Source organism: Rissa tridactyla, chromosome 3, assembly GCF_028500815.1.
Source record: "Rissa tridactyla isolate bRisTri1 chromosome 3, bRisTri1.patW.cur.20221130, whole genome shotgun sequence".
Lineage (NCBI taxonomy): Eukaryota > Metazoa > Chordata > Aves > Charadriiformes > Laridae > Rissa > Rissa tridactyla.
Genome location: NC_071468.1, coordinates 114,874,830 through 114,895,617, shown reverse-complemented (window position 1 = coordinate 114,895,617; position 20,788 = coordinate 114,874,830). Strand labels below are relative to the sequence as shown.

The window sequence follows — 20,788 nt, the reverse complement described above, 5'->3', positions numbered from 1 at the left end:
AACACAGCTTCAGCAAATTTGAAAGCAATGGGTTCTGGTTTTGGTCTCCTTAATTTTTTCTAGTGTGGAGGAAGAATGCCTAATTCATCAGTAAATCAGTTTCTGTTCTGCTATCACATTGAAATTAATAGTCATGAAATAAGTTTACTTCAATGATGTAAAAAATCTTTAGTTTAAAGACAGAAAACGTGTCAATGCACCAAAACATTTAGGACAAAACTTAAGAGCAGGTGTCTCTCAATTACAGTTTCAGTAAAGTTGTATTGATTTATACGATGTTGCAATTTACAATCCACTGCTTTCAATGTTATCTGATTGAATATGGTCTGCAATTACTTCTGTTGTCATATGAATTAATTTCTTTCTAGAGTCATCCACAGAAGAGCATTCCGTATTCTTGAAAACATACCAAATGTGCATTTGGAGCTTTCCAATTCCTGGCTTCAGAGTTATGTCTAGCACATATTTTGGTATCTGCACTGGCTCAGGATATTTTTCTACCTGCCTTCCTACTCACCTGGAGTGCCACAGCCCTCTAACGACCTTGGTCAGTTCCAGAAGCAATTCCTATTCTGCCACAGCATAGCCATAACCACTATGGTAATGCCAACAAGTTGGTGTTGAAATGTCATTTCTGGAAACAGGAGCTTCCAGACATGGAACTTCCAGAGAAATGTTGCCTCAGCAAGTACCTGTAGATACCTGCAGAGAGATGGAAGGACATTTCAATGTTTCATATTTTACTGTAAGTTAAATCATTCAGCTGAAACTGAATTCAAAAAGGCAGATACAGTTACTAGCAAATAAGTTAACTTTTTCAGGAGAACTTCACTCTTGCTTTCCCTCTAAGGAACAGTTGTCTTCAAGCCAAAACTGGCAGTTCTTACACTTGTCATGAGATGATACATAACTTCTGATCATGAGGAAAGCAATTTTTTTTTTTTATCTCTCACACTTAAACATTAATTGATGTATACTAAGCTAATTTATTTCAATTTAATATGGAAGTCAATGAATTTTAAATGTGACGAGAGAGCATCGTAATCCTCTAGTCCTAACAGATGGACCCATATCATGCAAAGAAATTGCTTTGGTGCTCTTTAATGTCTTGGGGAAGCTACTCAAGGAACAGACTGCAATTTCTATACCTGTCCATCATTCAGTGCTTCCTGCAACAGCACCAATTATGATTCAAAGTTGGGACATGTCTGAATATTTTGAATAGTTTGAATATTTTTTTGCTGCTCTTCAAGGTCTCCTGACTCAGTTAATGAAGGTCATTAAGGTTATATCTATTTCCATGTTCGTAGTGTGTGCACCATGGTTGCATCCCTGCTGTATGTCGGCATGAGAGAGGAGCGCCAGCACTGCTTTACATAAAAGAAACCTGGGCATTTTCCTCAAACCAGAGTCACTGTAGACTTCAATAAGTGCCAGAGTAGATGGTTGGGATACTGGGCCTCATGGGTGAGCCCCAGTTTACAGCAACAGAACAAGCAGGAGGCAAAAGAAAGAGATAATCCCACCCCACAATTCAGCTTTCATTCAGCCCCAGGTACTTGCATTAATGGCCTAGTTCTTTTGAGCCATATAAGCCCCACTCTCTGAATTTGTAAAGACAGCAAGTGTTTTCTTTCTGTAGCATCACACAGAAGACTAGAGCCATGGGATCTTGTGGAGAAGGGAAGACTCCACTGAGATATGACCTCTTGATATGAATCAACTGCGAATATCCTGAACAGAGATAAGTCTGCATCGCCACCACTGCTAGCTACAGCTCCATCAGTCACCCAAAATAACACACTATGAAAACTCTTAGGCACCTCTATCTAATCCAGAACTGACTTCCTTATGATTTTTAAAACAAAATGACTGAACTGGTTGCATCGCAGAGGTGGAACCATTTTCCAGCTACTGATCCCAAGTCTATCATCCCAGATGGAAGGATCCAGAGAGGCTGCTTGCCTTGGAGGGACCCACTGTGATGCAGAGCTCCCAACCTCCTTTTACAGCAGCAAGACCTAAAGGGAGACAACCCCATCCTGCTTCATAGTAGGGTCAACCCTCATGCACAATTTTGTCCTTGTCACTTTTTGATTATAGCAAAAGATGGAAATGGGAAAAGCCTTAAAAACTGGGTTCAAACTTCTGATTAAACACCAAGGAGAGGGGAAGGAAAGGCAGATACAGAACCATGCTGGGAGGGAAAGCGCCAAACTGTCCAGAGAGCTGAAGAGTTTATCAGACAGAAGTTGAAACCCTCCAGCTGAGACTGTTTCATGGTATCCATAAAATGCGATGGAGAACACCTACTGTTTAGAGGAACAGCAACTCCGTGTAACTGCCATGAAGGAAAGGACTTCTGTTGCCTTCTTGCCACTCCAGTGCCTTCCAGACAGGGTGAGAACAGAGAAATAGATCTCTGGGAGGTCGTGGTGGCAGGGTTTCAGGGCACAAGTTAATGCACATCAGGTTTTAATACACATCCATTTTTCTGTGTAGGAGGAGGTTACAAAGGACTTTCTGAGCCATGATCTTCTCACTCACCTCACCTTTAGCTTCCCCACGTGCAAGGGTTTCTTTAGGTTTGCCACAAACATCACTAGACACCTACTCAGTGATGTTCTCTCTTACTATTTTCGTCGTATTACTTTTTGATAGTCCTTCACACAAGCAGGAACACAGGGTCTGATGCTATAAACCTCACGTATTCTACTTGTGCTTCTTCATGGGACTCATTCCAACCAAAGCTACTGAAAATCTCATAGGAATCTCCCTGTGTATAACAACTACTGACACATATAACACATGAACAACCAGGCCCAGAAGATGCTGAAACGACATATTTGCTCTGGTAATTAATTCTGCAAAAACAGATCTCTATCCAGAGGGAGCTTTATTTATAAGAAATAAAAATGTTATTCTGAAAAACAGGAAAAAGCATTTCTTTCTCTGGCCACACTACAACCCTCTTTAAACAACTTATCTTAAACCCAAATTAGTTTGAAACATTAATTTTCCTGTGTGCGTAGCCTACTGCATAATCAAGATAAAGTTCTTGTTCTGCTAAGACACAGGGGGGTGGGGAAAGCCCTACATGAGACATACTGCTTTCTAGCTAACCAAGACAAGGAATAGTCAGCTTTTACGGCATGATAAACTGTGTACACAGAAGTGATTTTACACCTTATTTTGAAGACAGGTATTTACTAGCTAACGGAATGATTGTAAGACCCAGTTGCTCCAGGCATTTCCCAAGGCTCAGCTGTTAGGAATGATTAAGACATAAAATAACAGCACTGATCTCTGCTCACAGATGAAGGGCAGCAGGACTCAGCTGATAAACAGTACCACACTTAACTTATGATCTAAAGCCAAGCTGTGTTTTTACACTATAAATTAAAAAAAATAAATAAAATAAAATCAATCTCAAGGACTGGGGGGATTAGAGGTCAAACTATATTCAAAACCAAACTGACTCTATTTATGGATTAATTTCAGTGAGTAAAATCTCTAATTCGCTTTCAGTAATTCATTAAGATGAAAGCACTAGCAATGCAAACTAATACAAAAAACAGGCAAGATCTCGTGTTACCTACAGGCATTTCTGACCGTAACAAAACCCAAGCAAGTTTTACTTAGAAATAACTAAAGCAAGAACTTAGTGCTCAGCAAATCCTCCGTACACTAGACTCTGACTTACTGTTGAGACAGCAACATAAAACCATATTGATTATGCAGATGATATTCATAATGGTGCCTCCATGTAATTACTCTGTATAATAAATTCAGTGAGCAACAATTTACTGCTTTGTTTTGAGGGCACTGTGGTCATAATTTGTGCAAGATACAGAGAGAAAATGGATCTTGCTTAGGAAGGCCATGGTCCAGAACCTGCTATAATACCACTATTAAGTGATTTTTAGATTAAGACAAGAACATACAGGAAAGTTTCATGATAACTATGTCGAGGGGAGCTTCATGATCTGAAGAATGTCTTGTTTGACTTGCAGGGACCTTGATCCCTGAGCCATGGACGAGGACATTGTTGTGCCAGGCACCATCAGAACAATCTGCGGCATTTAAACAAGTGACTCCGGCCACAGGGCAAAGACCACAGATGATAACTTCTGTCTCAGCACAACATGCTCTCTACTCAAGGGAACCCTTTACTCACTCAACTGACTTTTTAACTCAAGGGTAAAACTGTGTTTAGCTGGAAACGATGCTTTCCTGGAGTGCCAAAGCCTGTGAACATCCTAAGAACACAGAGCTACCACAAACTTTGCAACTCTCAACTTGAAGTGCAACATTAGCCTCTTTGATCTTCTGTAAACAACAAGTATTCATATATAACATAATAAACTGCTAACCATTCCAAAGCACACACTTCTTGCCCTGGAGAGAGTATAAGAGAGTAAGCAAACACATACCAGATGTTAGTTACTTGGTTGCTTTAATTGCTTCAATTGTTTCAATGAGCTACTGGATAAGAACTCATATAGAATAGAAAATGAAACAAAACACAAAAGAATGATGCCTACTGGAAGAATCAACTTTATTTTCCGAGATGATGGAAAAAACCCCAACAAATAGAAGTTCCAAATGTTAAGCTTGAGGGCCAAATAAAAGCCAGTCATAAGGAAAGCTGTGTGAAAAGGATACAAACACTACAATAAAAAACAAAGCAACAGGATCCAACTCTTCCCAATCCAATTTGGAGATGGGCTCCAGCCAGCGCTTCTGCAGTCATACATTGTTGGTGAGGCCACAGGCCCATTGTCTGGCTTGGAAGGGGGATAGCAAATTTCTGGGCTTTTAGCACGCTGTGAAATCCCTAAAGCTCACAAAAGGAGAGTCACAGAGGCAGAGTTTATACATACGGTCCCTTTGAGAGCGCTATGACACAGATGTATAACATACCCCAAAGTGCTGTGGTTTCCAGTCTCTTCTGGAACAAATCCCTAGAAGATTTTTAGTGGCAATGTGGATCCCCATACCACAAATTTATTTGTCAGCAAAGTTTCTCTTTCTCAGTTATCTTTCACATATTATCTACACAAAGTCCCCGTACTCTGTGAGGTCCTGTATCACAAGCCTCAGCACATCTTTTTTGATGTGCTGCACATTTGAGCATGGTAGTACCTCAGCTGCTGGTAATTCCAAATTGGTACAGTTTCAGCTTTTGTTAGCATTAATCTGTCTGTGATTATCCGGGCACAATAGAAAGTAAGTTGAACTGATTTGCAGTTGGATAGACTATGTTGTGCTTTGCTACTTAAAATATTCAAAGACAGGACATCCCTACAGATTTTGTACAAGTTTGCTTCACAACTATGTTTTCTACAGCCTTACCTCCTACTTGCTACACAGTAGCACTTCATAAACCTCTCAAGACTAAGAAAGTTCACATTTTAGGATCATTTCCTCTAAATTGAAAGCATATGAATAAAAAGGGACAAGTCCTGCTCACACTGACATCATGAGGGACACAATACTGACGTGAACTTGAAAGGGCAGGCAAATCTCTGTAACTCTACAAACTATTTACAAACAGAGCTCAAGGATAATTTTTCCCAAAGAATCTGACGATCTTGGTAGATTTCCATTTTAGCATTCCCAATTCAGAAAACTGAATTTTCAGCAAATTCACTCTAAACAGTCTTAATTGGGCATCCAACCATCCCCAGGCACCAGATTTTGCCTCCTAATGATGCAGACAATCACCTGGGCTCTAACTTCTGCTAATTTCCTAATAGTTAAGAGGTTCTACAAATTACAAACGTGCAGCTTTAGACACCTAAGTACTTTTAAAAAGCTGTGGATATGACCCTAACAAACTTGAGCTCAGGATCAACATTTTCACTGATTTTTTTTAAATGTTTGAATTTGTCCATTCATTATAGGGCAAATACTTGTCTAATGCACCACCTAAAAGTACTGTCTATGCTTTCTGACTCACTGAGCATAGTAAAACATCTAAATGCATGTATAATTTACTTGATCAATCACAATTAAGGATTTGGACTGAAATCCAGTTAGTATGACTTAAGCTATTGCCTGTCAGCTGGGCAGTAATAACTGCTTTAGCACACATAATTAAACCTAAAAAAATGTAAGGTAATATTACTTGGCACAGCCTCTTTCATTGTGAGATAAGCTGTAACCATCAACTCTCCTTTTTAATATTTGACACAGTTAACTGTAAAATCATTCGCAAACAGCCTGTGGAGGCAGAGGTTAACTTTAAAAAGCCAGCACAAATAGCAAGACCATCTAAAGAAACTGCTCTGTGGTTACGGACATTCTGTGAGGCAAAGAGGATAAATTCATCTACTAAATTATTTGCTCAGCTGTAATTTATTTTTTATATTTCATTGGCAGTGACATCCTTTATCCAGAATATTGCATTAAAATGCCATGAAAATAATAGAATTATGCAACTACATTTCTCTTAAAATAGATTCAATACAACCTCTCAGGAGACCTTAGGTAACTAAAGTTTGAGTTGAAATATCCAGGGCCAAATTTTGTTCTGACGTTACTTCCACATATGCCTACTTGGCTAAGTTCACCCCGGTACAATTCTACTGATGTCACCAAACTGTTTCAGAAACTGAATTTGCACCAAATGTTCGCGCATCTTTGTAATAAAATGTAGATGACAAAGAAACGATCATCATTTGGAAACAACAGTAGCTGATAGGAGCACTGCTGCCAACAAAACGCAGAATTATTTAAATACCTGTATCTGTGGAAAAATAGTCTTCAAGGCAAAATATACTTTCTTTGAAAAAAATCACCTCCTCCAAAAGACTGCATAAGAAAGAAATGGAAAAGAACACAATCCGAAAGAACACAAGCAAGAATAGAAGAATAAGCACATCCGGCCCACAGCTCATACTGCTTAGCTTAGGCACATGTTTTCAGGAGGGGTGAATCATCTACTGGAGAAACCCATCTCTATTGACTAGATAAGCAACCTACGTGACTAGTGTCATAAGGCGTCTAACTTGCATATGGCCAATACTAGGTAACATGAATCCTCCCAAAGTTAAATTCTGCTGGTTTTCACTACGAGGATGCTGGCAAGGACAGAGTATATGCCAAGGGGTGGGTAGGAGAACGGGGCAAGGAAAAACAGTGCTGGTTGTAGTATCAACATGACAGAAGCTTCTTTGGGAATGCAGTCAGTGATCTGATTTGCTTTCTTATACACGTAAAGAGCAGGGACCGAGATCTAATATCACCATAAGAACGTCATCTTGTAAAATGATTTAAGGAAAAGGGAAAAAAAAAAAAAAAAAAAAAGAAAGAAAAAGGTATCTCCTTCCTAACTTGAAAAGCTCCTGGAGATAACACACATTATGATAGTTAATAAGGCTTGCACCTTGCAACATTCCCAAAGGCTCTGCAATTTATATTCTGTTCATATAAATTAAAAGATCATTATCCGCCTTAACTAAGTGGAATTTACAGATTAAAATGCCTTTACTTGAAAATCTACCCGTAAATCCCCACCAATTAAGCAAAGTTATAATGCCGCACTTACGATACCTGTTGGCTTCCACAGACAGCTGACCACATTAAGCATTTCCTTGAGCTGTATTGTCCCAATTGCTGAAGTTCATGAAAGTAATTAAGAAGATAAGAAGATCCTCAAGGCACTATTATGACCAGGTCAGCATTGCTGTGGTTTGATGGTAAAAAAATTTTCTCTCTCCAAGTTAATTTTTTGGCAATAACCTTGTTTGAGAGGTCATCTCAATGACAACCATCAAGAGCACAGTTTCAAAACAAGAAGTACTCTTTGAAGTGAACATTGTAACTTGCAGGTCAAAGGACCTCTGCAATGAGCGCAGTTTCCATAGATTCCCTTCCTCAAATTAATATTCTGTACCCCATTCTCCACTGAATCCTACATTGTTGCCATTCGAGTACTTCTCCAACAAGCATGACAAATGAAAAAAATCCTATTGTTATGCCTATTAGGTAATTTGTAGTACCATTAGTGGCCAAGAACATCTGACAATGATCAGATGCTTTTCCATATAGGAAAAATGACATGGAATAAATGTACATCAACGTATTTCTTTAAAAAAAACAACACCTGCATTCTTCTTTCATCATTAGATTAGTCTAGAGTCTAAGGAAGTCCTCAGCGAAAGTCTATTTCATGAGGTAGTTTGCCTTTGAAAGGTTAATTATCTAAGCAAATAAGATGATGCAGATACCCAGACAGATAAAGCAGCAGATCAGCTGTCCATGAACAAGCACAGCCCACGTCCCCTCGCCCCATGACTCTCTCCACGAACTCCTCAATGCCAAGCACATTCCAAACCAGGTAGTGGTACGCAGAGACACAGGGCCCAGAGCCCGCAGTCAAACACGTTCTCACAGACTAGCCCTATAGCAGGTAATTCAAAAAAAAAAAAGTGATTTATAGGAGTCCCCTCACAAACAGAAAGGACAGTCTCTAACTGGACTCAGTGGCAGGTTCAGTAGTCTCTTTAATATGAGTGCTGCTGCTGTTATCCAGAAAAACTAGTCAGCTACCCCGTTAATGATCCTACAGAGGCTCATTTTTCCTGAAACATGACATCTTCAAATATTTCTTCATCTAAAAAAAAAAAAAAAAGGCACATTTAGCTAGAGTAGAAAATCTAAATATTATTCCTGCATTTATAGTGCAGTTTCAAGAGTCAGTGGTAGCATTGGGAGGCTATGATGGCCAAGGTGAGAAACTGCACAATTCATCCCACCACCACAACGCCCCCAGGCCTAACATAAAGGGATGAACAATTAGACGTGATATTTTTTCTCTAATACACAGGTGCACGAACCATTTAAGACTCTCCTGAGTTTTCAAGAAGAGTGTTAATGGTTCACAAGCCTCTGCACAGGGGTGAATTATACCCACAGTGAACCATAATTCTTCCATGTTAAAGGAAGGCATATGGAGTTTGGTGAAATTCAGAATGTTCTTATCTCTTGTGGAAGGGGGACAGAGAGTTAAAATTAAGATTTAACTTACTGCCAGGAACATTGACCTGATATTTAAAATTTTCCATTCATTAGTCCAGCCTACAGTTTTGTGATTGTAAAGGAAAACTAGTTATTCTCATTTCTCTCTTTGGAGTCTGAGGAATTGTCCTCCAGTTCCTAGCACCGATGATTCCTGATGCTGCAGGACTGTTGATAATTTCTGCTCCTAGATTATCTCTTCCCCCTCCTAATCTTTCTTTTTTTTTTTCCTTTTTAGAAGCAAGATAATGCTTCTAAAGGACACAAAGTCCAATCACAACAGTCAGATTCACTGGGTGAAAAAGTTGTTCTGAACAACGACAAATCTACGCACCCCATAAAGCAGGGCCTTTCCACCTTATGCTGGGGAAGAGACATCTATGAACATACAACTCAGGACTACACTGTAGTACATCATAGCAGAAAAAAACGTTAGGAGACATGTGAAATCAGCCCTGCCTGTGCCACCAATCACGCCTTCCCTAGCACTCAGCCACAGGACCAAAATAGCTAAAAGGGCAATTCGGCTGCAGATGGCACCGTCCTAAACCACTCAGTTGGCTACCCATAACTTTTGAATCCATTATAGTTTTATTCTAAAGTCTTGCCTTTGGGATAAGCTGCTTAAAAAAAAAAAAACAAACGTTTCCCACAATGTTGTTATGGGTGTCTCTCAGTCACTTTGGCTATTTTTATTTATAAATTAAATGGTATACGTTAGTAATATACTATCAACTACAGAAATTAGGTCGCGAATGGACCTTGAAGAGTAATATAATTCAATCCCTCCCCCACCTCAAGGCAGGATCAGTTTTTCTTAAACAATTTCTGACAGATGTTTATTTAATCTCCCACGATAAACCCTGCTCAAAAAGGTTGTGGAATCTAGTCCAGTGCTTGAATGCCCTTCTTCTCTCAAAATTATTCTCCTAACATCTACTTAAGTATCTTGTTCAGTTCAGGCCCGTGGATGTGTATACTTAGAGTAGGTTTGGAATGGGATGGAGTCACTGAGGATGGACAGCAGAAACAGGCTGTCTACAAATTCTTCATAACAGTTCGGTTTCTTCCTTTGCTATATATCAAATTTTACTTGGCAGTCTGAGTAGCTAAAGTTACATGGTATTTATTTTTTTATGTTTTGAAAAAAGTCTATTAATCTCAGATATAAACAAAGGTTTTCTTTACCATGGTGAAATTCTGCAAGACACTTGCAGAGTCTCTTAGGCAACAAGAACACAAGCAATTGTTGTTGTGGATATTTTGGGTGAAACCTTCAACTGAAAAGCTGTAAAAACCTTTGTGTTTGAAGCATGTTAATTTCATTAAAAGGAGTCTGCGTTGTTCAAAAGAAAATTCTCTTGACCCAAGACAACTCTGAAGAAGAGCTCCAGATCTCACTTATTTAAGTCCTGCAAGTCTGCTTCGATCCAACAATTGCTTTCAAAGCATCCAAATAACTTTTACAGCGTGTGAGCATGCATGACATGAGGCCACACATTAAGGGAGGATATGTGGAGGCAGATGGAGAGAATATCTGCAAGGGAGACCTTCTTGAGCACAGAAACCTCTGGATGCAAAAAGGAGTTGGGGACAGCCTTCCAGCCAACACTGGGAGCAGCTGGTCCAGCATGCTACAGGTCAAACCAGCCAGGTGTGTCCAGCAGGTACCATCTCTGAATGGGAGACACACTGTAGCATGGTGCTACAGAAACGTTAGATGTAGACCAAGCCCTGGGGACATACTGCTCGGAGCCACTGTGTAAACCTCTGGAAGCCTCAATTTCTTGGAGCACTCAGATTTTGAGACACATGCTCACCACTCCTATATTGGACATCACTTTGTTCTATTCCTCCTCTTGACTTTCCAGGTAGCATCACGAACTAATTTGTGTTGAAAAGGTCCTTTGGAGGCCATATTGTCCAACTCAATCTGCAAAGCTGGTCCAGTCAGAGCAGCCTGTTCAGGGCCAATTGAGTTTTGAATATCTCCAGGATTTCCCAAACTCTCTGGGCAATGTGGGCCAGTGCTGAAACCCTCCGATGGTGAAAATAGTCTAATCAAAAGCTCTTTTGTTCCAACTTGGGTTCACTGGCTTGCATCCCATTGCTGTGCATCTCTGAGAAAAGTTACACATTAGGCAACTGTAGACCACAGTAAAGTTTCCCCTGCAACTTCTCTTCTCTAGATTGAATGAACCCATCTTTGTCAGCCTCTCCTTGTACCCTGTGTGCTCCAACCCCCAACTAACTTGATGGCCTTCTACAGGACTCACTCCAGTACATCAATGTCTGTAGCAGAGAGCCCAAATCTGGACACAATCCTTCAGATGCAGTCTCACGGTGCCAAGCAGGGAGGAATAACTGCTGCTGTGGAACTGCTGGCTACAGCCTTGCTAATAAAGCCCAGAATGCAGCTGGCCTTCATTGCGAGGGCACACTACTCACCCATGTTCAACACGTTGCCTACCAGGATGCCCATGTCCTTCTCTACTGAACTCCTTTCCATTCAGTCAGTCCCACAAACTGCACTGTTGCCTGGGGCTACTGCAGCCCAGATAGAGTTTCTCCAAGATGTTGAAATCCCGTTTAACAGTATCCCATCAGCGTATCAGTGTAGTATTAGCCATCTCAGTCCTCAAAAACTAAAGGTATTTTCCTCACTTACTTCAACTTTGCTGTCCCCACAAAGCATTTAGCAAGAAAGGACATTGCCAGAAAACGTGTGAAGCAAGTACATGGGAGGCTAAGATATAAAATTGCATCACTGCACCACTGTTAAATTGCATATTGATAGAAATAGCTGAGGCATTGTCATGATACACAAGAAGGAACAGCCAGCAAATAAGTTTTTCACCAAATAAGCATCAGTCCTACCAGTGCAATTCATCTCGGCACCTGTCAATATGATTACCCATCATTTTTTCGGGAAGTGTTGAGTAGCTACTAACACCTGGATTTACATATGCAAAATAATACCGCACGTTGTCACAATCTGTAAGGTACTGCAATGTGTAGGCTGGATTCTGGCAATGTCAATACATGGGTTTGCACAGCCCATAAAAATATAGCCATTTACTCAACCCAGTGTCAGGCCCTATAAAGTTATTCAGGTATAACTTTGACTATTGCCTTCCAGTGACAGAAAGTTTGGAACAGAATATAAAGCCAAGCCAAATTAGAAGGAATTTCGGAAGCCAGAAACAGCCCTTCCTCTCATTCCTTCTCCCACCTTGTTTTTACAAACACTTTTTCTAATGTCTAAGATGACCCATACAAAATCCGAGAAGAAAAATGAAGAGAGGTGGCTGGGTAAATCCTCATCCCCCAAAATCAGCAGAGATTTTGCAGAAGACTTTAATAGGATGAGGGATTTCTTAGGTTTTTGCCTGGGATAACCTTCAACTAGAAAGATTGATAAACTCCCACAACAAGCCCCAAAGATTTTGAAGGTACCAAAAGACGGAGGCAGTTCATACCAACAGGTCCAGAGGAAAACCTGAAAATCTGATCACATATCTTCAGAGAAAGAATTAGATTTAATTAAGCATATGCGGTGCATTGGAAGAAACTAATTTAAGAGCAATAGATATTTGGTTTAGTTGGTATTTTCCCTTTATAAGCTGCTGCTTGAAGCAAAGTACCACGAAGCACCACTTTAAGCTAAAACCTGTTTGGCCTTAGCAGCAGCACTAATCCAAAACTCACTAGGAGGAAGAAGACACCTGAAATTACATTTCTTTCTTTTTGTCTACATTGGAACGAAATACTTCAGTATGTGCTCAGTAAAACCTTGGAGAGAAAAATGACGACTTCTGCCTCTCACTTCATTTGTGCAGCACTTTCCCACAGGTCCCAGGGGCCCCGAAGATCTTTAAAGTTCAGACTTCGTATCTGAATACATAAACACTTGATATCAGCTGAAATCAGTAAGATTTATCACTAAGAGAAACCTGTCTGATTGCCTAAGACTCAAGTCGCGGGCCTGGGGCCAGGAGCTGTCAAAGATGCCAGCTGAGACTCGGTCCAAAGTTTTCAGATAGAGGTGGATAAACACAAGCAAAAAGAGCCTCTTTCAAGTCACACTGGACTTCTTACAAGCTAATGAATAAACCTGTGCTTAAGTATTACCTTGAACTGGAGCTTTTGCTCAGCGCCAAGGAGAACTGATAGCTTAAAAAGGCTGAAACACATTCCCTGCATCTAGCATTTACAGAAAACCTCAGAAAAGGCTGGCTTCACGGCCAGGAGATGGATGGAGCATCCCAGAGAGCCAGGAATAAGCACTTTGCCTAGCAGCAAGTGTTTTCAGATTAAGCTTTTCTCATTTTTAAGTATACCAGGTTTCAATGTGTCCCACCACAACTCTTATTTGAGCGTTAAATAGACTATGAGACCTGGAGAGAGAGCTTTTCCTTAGCTTTTTATTTTTCTGTCATCCTAAAAAATTAATCAAAATTAGTGGGGAAAACTGCTCTCTGCCTGGCCTAACACACAGCAAACAGCAGAACAAAATCACAACTCCCTGAAAAAAACAGTTTACAAAAAATGAAGCCATAAACACCGTTACTATTCCCAGACTAATGGCACCGAGCAAAAATACCAGCAAGGACCCAGGCTATCCCCCTTGTTCAGCTCAAGCTTTTAGCAATTTCATGGGTGAATTAAAAGAGCGGTATTGATCCAAACCGCCAGTGCAAACGTTGCACTGGACTGGGAGACACACAGATCTTCTCAGCTTAAGAAGAACATACAAGGCAGCATCCTTTTCAGCTGCTTATTCAGAGAAAAGGTGTCTGCCACTAAAACGTCACGCTGAAACTGTCATTCAACGCTTGTCACTAGCGAGTGCTGAAACATGGAGGACTTAAATCTGTGCTGCAGTAATGAGTTAGTTATTTTCAAAATCAAAACCTAACTTATGACTCTATTTGTTCTTCTTTCAACTGGCAATAAATAGAGTTCATAAAATTACAAAGCAGCTTTGGAAATGTAATCCACTTAAATTAGCGGTTATTATGATTCAGATAACTGAAGAATTTTAATTGAAAAAAAAAGAAGATAAAAGATACAATAAAAACCTTCAATAAAAAGGAGTCTTCTTTGGGACATATCCAATCCTTCACCGCCCCCCTTTTAAATGTACTGATTGACAATAACTGTACACTAAAGTAATATTGTAGATTTATCATTGCACCTCACAAACTATGAGGTCGATTTTTCTCCCCCTTAAGTCAAAAGTGACTTTTCCTTTCCCTCTGCAACACGCTCTCCCCTGGCATCACGAAGGTTTCTGAGCCGAAGCTTTCACAGCAGTTAACACCGCTGGAAGCAGCACCAGCTCCTGTCAGCTCAAGGAGAGTTGGTGGAAGAGGAGCAAGGAGCAGAGCAGAGCTATCAGAAATGCTGCCAACTGTTATCAAACTACCCAGGCTGTGCCTTAACTCCTCCATGCAAACCAAAGCTGTTCATAGATTTTTCCCCGAGTTGGCTTTCTGCCTCCCTCAGGTAACTTGCCCGTGGTTACATCAACAGCAGCAATCAATTTGTTACGCTCAGAGAAAAAAAAAAAAAACAAAAAAACCAGAGAAATATAAAATTCCCCCTATACGTGGCAGAAAATTGCTAATACTAAGTTTTACATGACTATTAACAGGTTTTGTCCGTAAATCTCACAGCACTTTATTAACTTAAAACTGCTGTGAGGCAGAGATGCCTTGAGCTCCGTGATTTGAAAGCCGAACCTGTGACTTCAGAAGTGACCTGTTCAATGTTACGTAGCAGGTCAGCATGTTCTGCTCCAATATTCCCAAGTCCATAAAGCCCCTGTCTTTGCTTTGCTTTTAGTGAAAACTGAAGAAGAAGGGCCAGCAGCCCTCTGCACAGGTTGAGCTCTGAGCTAGCACTGGACTAGAATGATTAAAAACATGGAAGAATTAACCTGTTTTTAAGATGTCAGGTGGCATCTAAATTGCTTTTCCAAGCTGATGAACAAAGGACAAAAGTGTACAAAAGAAAAGGAAAAAAAAAGGAAAGTAAAATTCTCTCTGTCTCAGATGATCAATATCCTGTCATCCTTAAACCGGCCACGCTCCCTTTTGTCCATGTGGCCTTTGCTGGTTTTTACTGGCAGGCTGGTAAGACCCAAATATTCCCAAAAAAGGGAAAAGTTCATTTATTAGACTTTACCCCAAGACAATCCTCTTCAAAGCACGGGCAGCTCCAGCAGAACAACCACCCTTCCAGGGCACGCACACCTTGCCAGCACGAGCCCTTGCAGGGTGAGAGGGGACAGCTGCGTTTCTTGCTGCTGCTGGCAGAGGTAAGGACGGTGCAATGCACCACACGCGGATCGATTCTGCTGGATCAAAATTGGGCACCTCCCCCTACCCAAGTTCAACCTTCAAGACATAAATGGCAACAGACACAGAGCAAGCTGAAGCCAGGCTGATGTCTGCAGTCAGGGCACGTGGCTGTCCTGAACGGAGAGACCAAAGGGCTGAGCCGTAAGTCTCCCCTTGTGCCACCTCCCAGCAACCCCTCAGCAGCCAGGAGAACCAGGAAATCAACATCTCTCACCTCAAGGCAAAATGGATAAGGCACTTGAGCGTGAAGGGCAAGAAGATGAGCTGGAGAGCTTGTGGATAAAGGGACGGGAAACAGAAAATCACGCTAAGAGCAAGGACATAAGGAGTACCTATCAGACAGATATCAGTGAGGGAAACAATTTAGAGAGGCCAAAATGAGTGAAGCCTTCCACGATCCTTTGTATCAACATTACCAACACTTCAACCACAGACCACCATGCTCACTCCAGACTTGTCCTTGCAGAATAACGCATGAAAATCAAGGTCTCCGGCTTGAGAGCAAATGGCCTGAATCCAGAGTAAACTAAGCTCCAAAATAAGAGCAGTGACCACAATGGGACCTTCTAACATAAGTGATAAAGCTCATCCTTACAGAAGACAAATCTCTCTTGAAAAAAACATCATGACTGTGGAATGAGCTCCCTCAGAAACTAAGGACCAACATGGTCAACACCATCTTCCCTCTCCAAGCAGGATAAATACTTTAGAAGTCATCTCTTCCAGAGCAGAATGAAAAACAAAAGAAAGGAAAACCGTTACAAGCAACTCTCCCATACAGAAGTGCCTTCTAAGAAAAAATGGGCAAGTTACCCAGAAATGACAGATGACAGCAGTTTAACACACTACTGTTAGGACTTCAGCTATGTTATGAATGATGGTAAGACAAATTCAAATAAAATGGAAAGTAGAGTATAAGAAGCATACATAAAATAGGGAAAAATAAAATGGGCCAGAAGGAAATGGGGTGTAAAAAGAATAAATGGTAAAGAATGGAGAAGCATACTGGGGTTACACCTCGGAGCAGATGATCGCCTGACATTAACTGGTGCAGAACTATTGAGAGGAACTGGTCAAGGACAATTTCTGTCAGCTGAGGATTTGGCTCTCTACACAGAACCAGACAAGGGCAATCACACAGCATCCTGCCTGGTTTTCAGGGGATGCTTTCCCTCTCGGAAAATAAAGGAGCAAAATAAGATGGTCTCATAAATTAAAAAGGAGAAAGGGCCTAAACAGAAAAAAAAAATATATGAAGAGCAAGAAATAAGAATAAAGAGACAGGGCAAAGGCAAGATAAGAATAAATATCCACAGGTTAGTGGAATACATTTTATTTATTCATGAGCTCTGTTTTATTATGTGTCCTTGGCAGACATCCCATAAGTGAAAATTTGCAAGGCAGGGAATGATGTGAGTTTAGAGATTTGAGCCTTGTTTCTAGTCATTAGCCTTGGGCAGATCTTCTTAACATACGTGCCCCAGTAGCAAGTAAACAAGTTCTTTAAATCCAGAGCCTATAGGCAGGAGGCATGCTCCAAACAAACGGGCTTGGCCAGAGAGGGATTCCAGGAGAAAAGACACAACCTGTTTTCAAGTAACCGAGCTGAAGGACAGGCTGTTAGGCAAGAGATTGCCCAACAGGATACAGTCCGCTTCTCACGCTGACCCTAGCTCACATCAGACTCTGCAGAGCATCCGCCTTTCCCACGCACTCCTTGTTAACCGGCACTTATTTTACCTGAGAGTGTGCGGAGGCTCAGCTTGCCCGGCTGGCAGGGAGGAGGGATGCACAGAGCAGGCAGCCACCGGAGCAGCGGTCCCTGGCAGCCATCCCAGCACCGAGGCAGGCCAACGTGTCCAACTCCGGCTTCGCTGGGGGCTCAGCCGGGACAAAGAGCACCCCTCTGGCAGATGCACCCAGGCTGAGCGGGGAAAGCCGGCTGTCTCCGCTCTCCGGGTGGGTTTACGGTGCCTCTGCAGCTCAGCTCAGTCACTGCTCAGCCCGGTTTTGCATGGAGGCTGAAACTGGCCCACGGTCTTGGCACCTAGTATTAATAGTTGATTTTACCTTGCCTATAGCTGTAATTGCACAACTAAGGCGATATTGCTGGCTTAATACCAATTTATCATCTGTTCAGGTTTGAGATGTTTTCACTCTTCTTGCCCTGGGAAATTTCCTAAGTCCTAGAGAGGATGAGCAAAGAAATGCTTCGCCTTCTGTTTCTACAGAGGAGATTTTAGGAAAACATCTGACCTCACCTGTCTCAGGAATAATGCTAGGGATCACACTGGAGTTTGCACCAGCTCAGCTAAAAGCCTCTGTTTATTGATTTCTTTTGCCCACACTCACAAATAGGAAGTTGACGGGCTGCGACCATTTCTGTGGGTTGCCTTAATGCTGAGACTGATAACAAGACATAGACATTTAGACACAGCATTCAAGGAAGGTCTTTTCAAAAGGAGCTTTAATGTCCTCTGCTATGAATACGTATAGATTTTTCTTATTTTAAGATCAACTTAAATCTTTTCAGCCTGTGTAAAGAAGGTCTAACAGACAAGTAAAAAACTGTGACTTAGGAAATTTGGATACTATTTCTGGACCTTCCCCATTCTTCAGTTCCTGAAATTGAAAAAAAAAATGAAATCATGATACTGCACCTCTTTATAAAAAGAACTGCTTTGAAATCTATAGGTAACAAGCACCATGTAAAAGTTCAGTATGATTACTGGCAGTTATAGCTCTTTTATCATCATTTAGCTACCTACCTGTATACAAATAATTTACACAATTTCAGAACATAAAATCATTTCTGTCTACCCACAGTGCTATCTCAGCAGAAGTTTAAGTACAGAAACTAAGAAGTTTTTTCCTTATTAGCCGATTGTCTTCCACTCGCCCAAGTACTATCTTTTTGAACAGTGATATCTAGAAAAGTAGAAGGCAATGAGGAGAGGATACAGTTCCCTGTAAAAAACCCTCCATTCTCATCACAAATGATTACTGGTTTTTCAACCCCATTGCAATGGGCAGCTTCTCCCTAGCAGCAGATACCAAATACTTTTTCAGTAAATCTGAAAAGCCACCTCTACTTCCTACTGAGTTTAGGATATCAACACTGATCATATCCTACCAAAACTGTGGATGACTTAACTCTGGAGCAGAGAAGGATTTTGGAAAACACTGCACTTGTGACCAAGGAAAATAAGAACGCATGGCCTGGGACATGCTTCTAAAAATGAGACCTTCCCAAGGTATCACCAGTCGGACACACAGAATTTGGCTCAAACATACCCTCGGAAAATCCTGGCTCAAGTACAAAGTGTATTCTAGCCTCCTCTGTCCTCTTAGGATGTTAGCCTGAGTACCTTATGCCATCTATTGGCCTAGACCAGCGACAGATGCTCTGAGGAGAACTTTAATTCTGGGAAAGCGACTGTGTTAAAAGGGATCTGTCGGTAGATCTGTAAATTCTGCTAATGGAATCAATACGCTGCCGCTGCTCAGATCTTGAGGTCTACCTTCCCCAGCAGACACTCTGAGTTCAGCTCCCAGAATAACCAGCAGTTGGGCTTTGCATTAGGCAAAAGAGAAATAGTATTGACACAGGGCGCTCTCACGGGTGAGAACATCCAGAAACTGCACGGTGAGGATTTTCGCTGTCTTACAGAAGCACATAGGAAAAGTTTTTATAGTAAAAATAGAAAGCCCCTTCAAAAATCAACCTGGATGTAAAATCAGGGAAACTATCCCCAACTTGGTAAGTCTACTTTAAATCAGCCACGCAGAGAGAAGAGACTTCTCCCACATTTCTTTAGCCGCAGAGGCTCCTGTAGTAATTCCCAGCTGCTTAAACCTAGTTTACTTTTTAATCTAAACGTGGTTTTAAAAGGCAAAAGCAGAGCTCTGCAATGCGAAAAGGATTCAGAGACACCTCTATGGACCAAGCCAGTAAAGTCGGCAGGAAAACCGAACCGCCCGGCCGCCCCGTCCGCTCCGCGGGGGCCAAAGCGCTCCCCACCGCCGCCGCCTCCCCGCAGCCGCCTCCTTTCGCTGGGGGGGGACGCAGAGGGGCTGCACGTCCCGAGCCGGAGAGTTCAGGGCAAGACTTCGGCAGAGCAACGAAGCCCGCCGGGGATGCACCCCCCCACCCTCCTCTTCCTCCTCCTCCTCCTCTTCCTCCCCCGGCGCTGCCTACCTGGAGCTGCGGGCCGCCGCCGGCCGCTCCGCCCGGCTCCGCGGGGCCGCACCGCGCAGCCCGGGGTGGGAGGGGATGGAAAGCGGCGGCGGGCGGGCTCAGGCGAGTCCCCACCCCGGCCTCGGGTATCCCCGGCCCCCGCCCCGGCGCCCCGCTCCCGTCCCGGCGCCGCAACGGAGCCGGCACCGTCCCGGCGGGGCGGGAGCCGCGCTGCCTCCGCCCCTCGGGGTCCCGCACCGCCCCCGGGGGGGTCCCGCTCCCCACCGCGGCGTCCCGCAGCGTGACTGAGAGGTGTCGCCTTGCCTCCTGCCACCGCTGCCGGGGTGTCCTGCATCGCTCCCGGGCGTCCCGCTTCATGCCCCGGCGGTCCCGCTCGGTGTTACCTGCAAGTTCCGCAGCGGCCCCGGGGGATCCTGCCCCGTGGCCCCCGGGGGGGGTCCCGCACCGTCCCCGGGGGTCCCTCTCCTCTCTTGCAGAGTTCCCGCACTTTGCCTGGGGTTCCCGTACTTTGCCTGGGGTTCCCGCACCGCATCCGTGGGGTCTCACACCGCGCCCGGAGAGTCCCCGCTCCGCGTCTCGCGGGGGATCCCGCTCAGTGCGGGGGAGTCCCACAGCCCGGCCCCGGACCCCGTCCCCGCAGCACGCCTGGAGACCTGGCTGCCCCGCTCCCTCCCGCGGCCACCTACCAGGCAGTTCCCCGCTCTCCCACGAGTGGGAGGAGGACGCGGGGCTGGGGGCAGCCCGCCTGGGGAGGGTGATGCTGCCGGGGCCGGGCCGTCGGCGCGGGGGTGGGGTGGGGGGCAGCCTCCTCCTGCGGAGCCGGTTCTGCTTGTGCCGCCGGTCCCCGCAAACTGGGCTGCTCGGCTTTTACCTTCCCGCCCTTGTGCGGCAGCGGTGCCAGGGACCACGCAGATAACGAGAAGGCGAACGGGATTGATCCGCGATTGATTCGCTACCGCTGATTTGCTGAAGTGGCAAATACACGGCTTTATTTGCCGGCTGAACGGCGTGAGATGTGGAGTGTCCCTCCCCCCCCCCCCCGCAAGCTGCAGAGGGAACTGGTTTCTCCTCCGTAATTAGCCCCAAAAGTAGTCGTCTGTATCAAGGCTCACATCTGCCTTAGTCAAAGTCAGAGGGTAATGGGAAGCCAGGCCAGCTCCCAGTATAACTGCAAAGCACAGCCGCACCGACCTTCCAGAAC

At 43.3% G+C, this 20,788-nt stretch overlaps 1 protein-coding gene across 3 annotated transcripts in view; it reads right to left on the bottom strand.

The window, feature by feature from the left end:
* Positions 1 to 19,651, bottom strand: part of KCNS3 (potassium voltage-gated channel modifier subfamily S member 3) — a 28,888-nt gene extending 9,237 nt beyond the window's left edge. For 2 of the 3 annotated variants that reach the window (XM_054197239.1, XM_054197240.1), the window contains exons 1-2: positions 7,558 to 7,916; positions 518 to 702 (exon numbers count right to left, since the gene is read on the bottom strand). The gene's annotated coding sequence lies outside the window, so the exon portion shown is untranslated. Of the gene's footprint in view, positions 1 to 517; positions 703 to 7,557; positions 7,917 to 19,587 lie in introns of those variants that run through there. The other variant, XM_054197241.1, reaches the window with a different exon arrangement.
* Between the last annotated feature and the right edge of the window lie 1,137 nt (positions 19,652 to 20,788).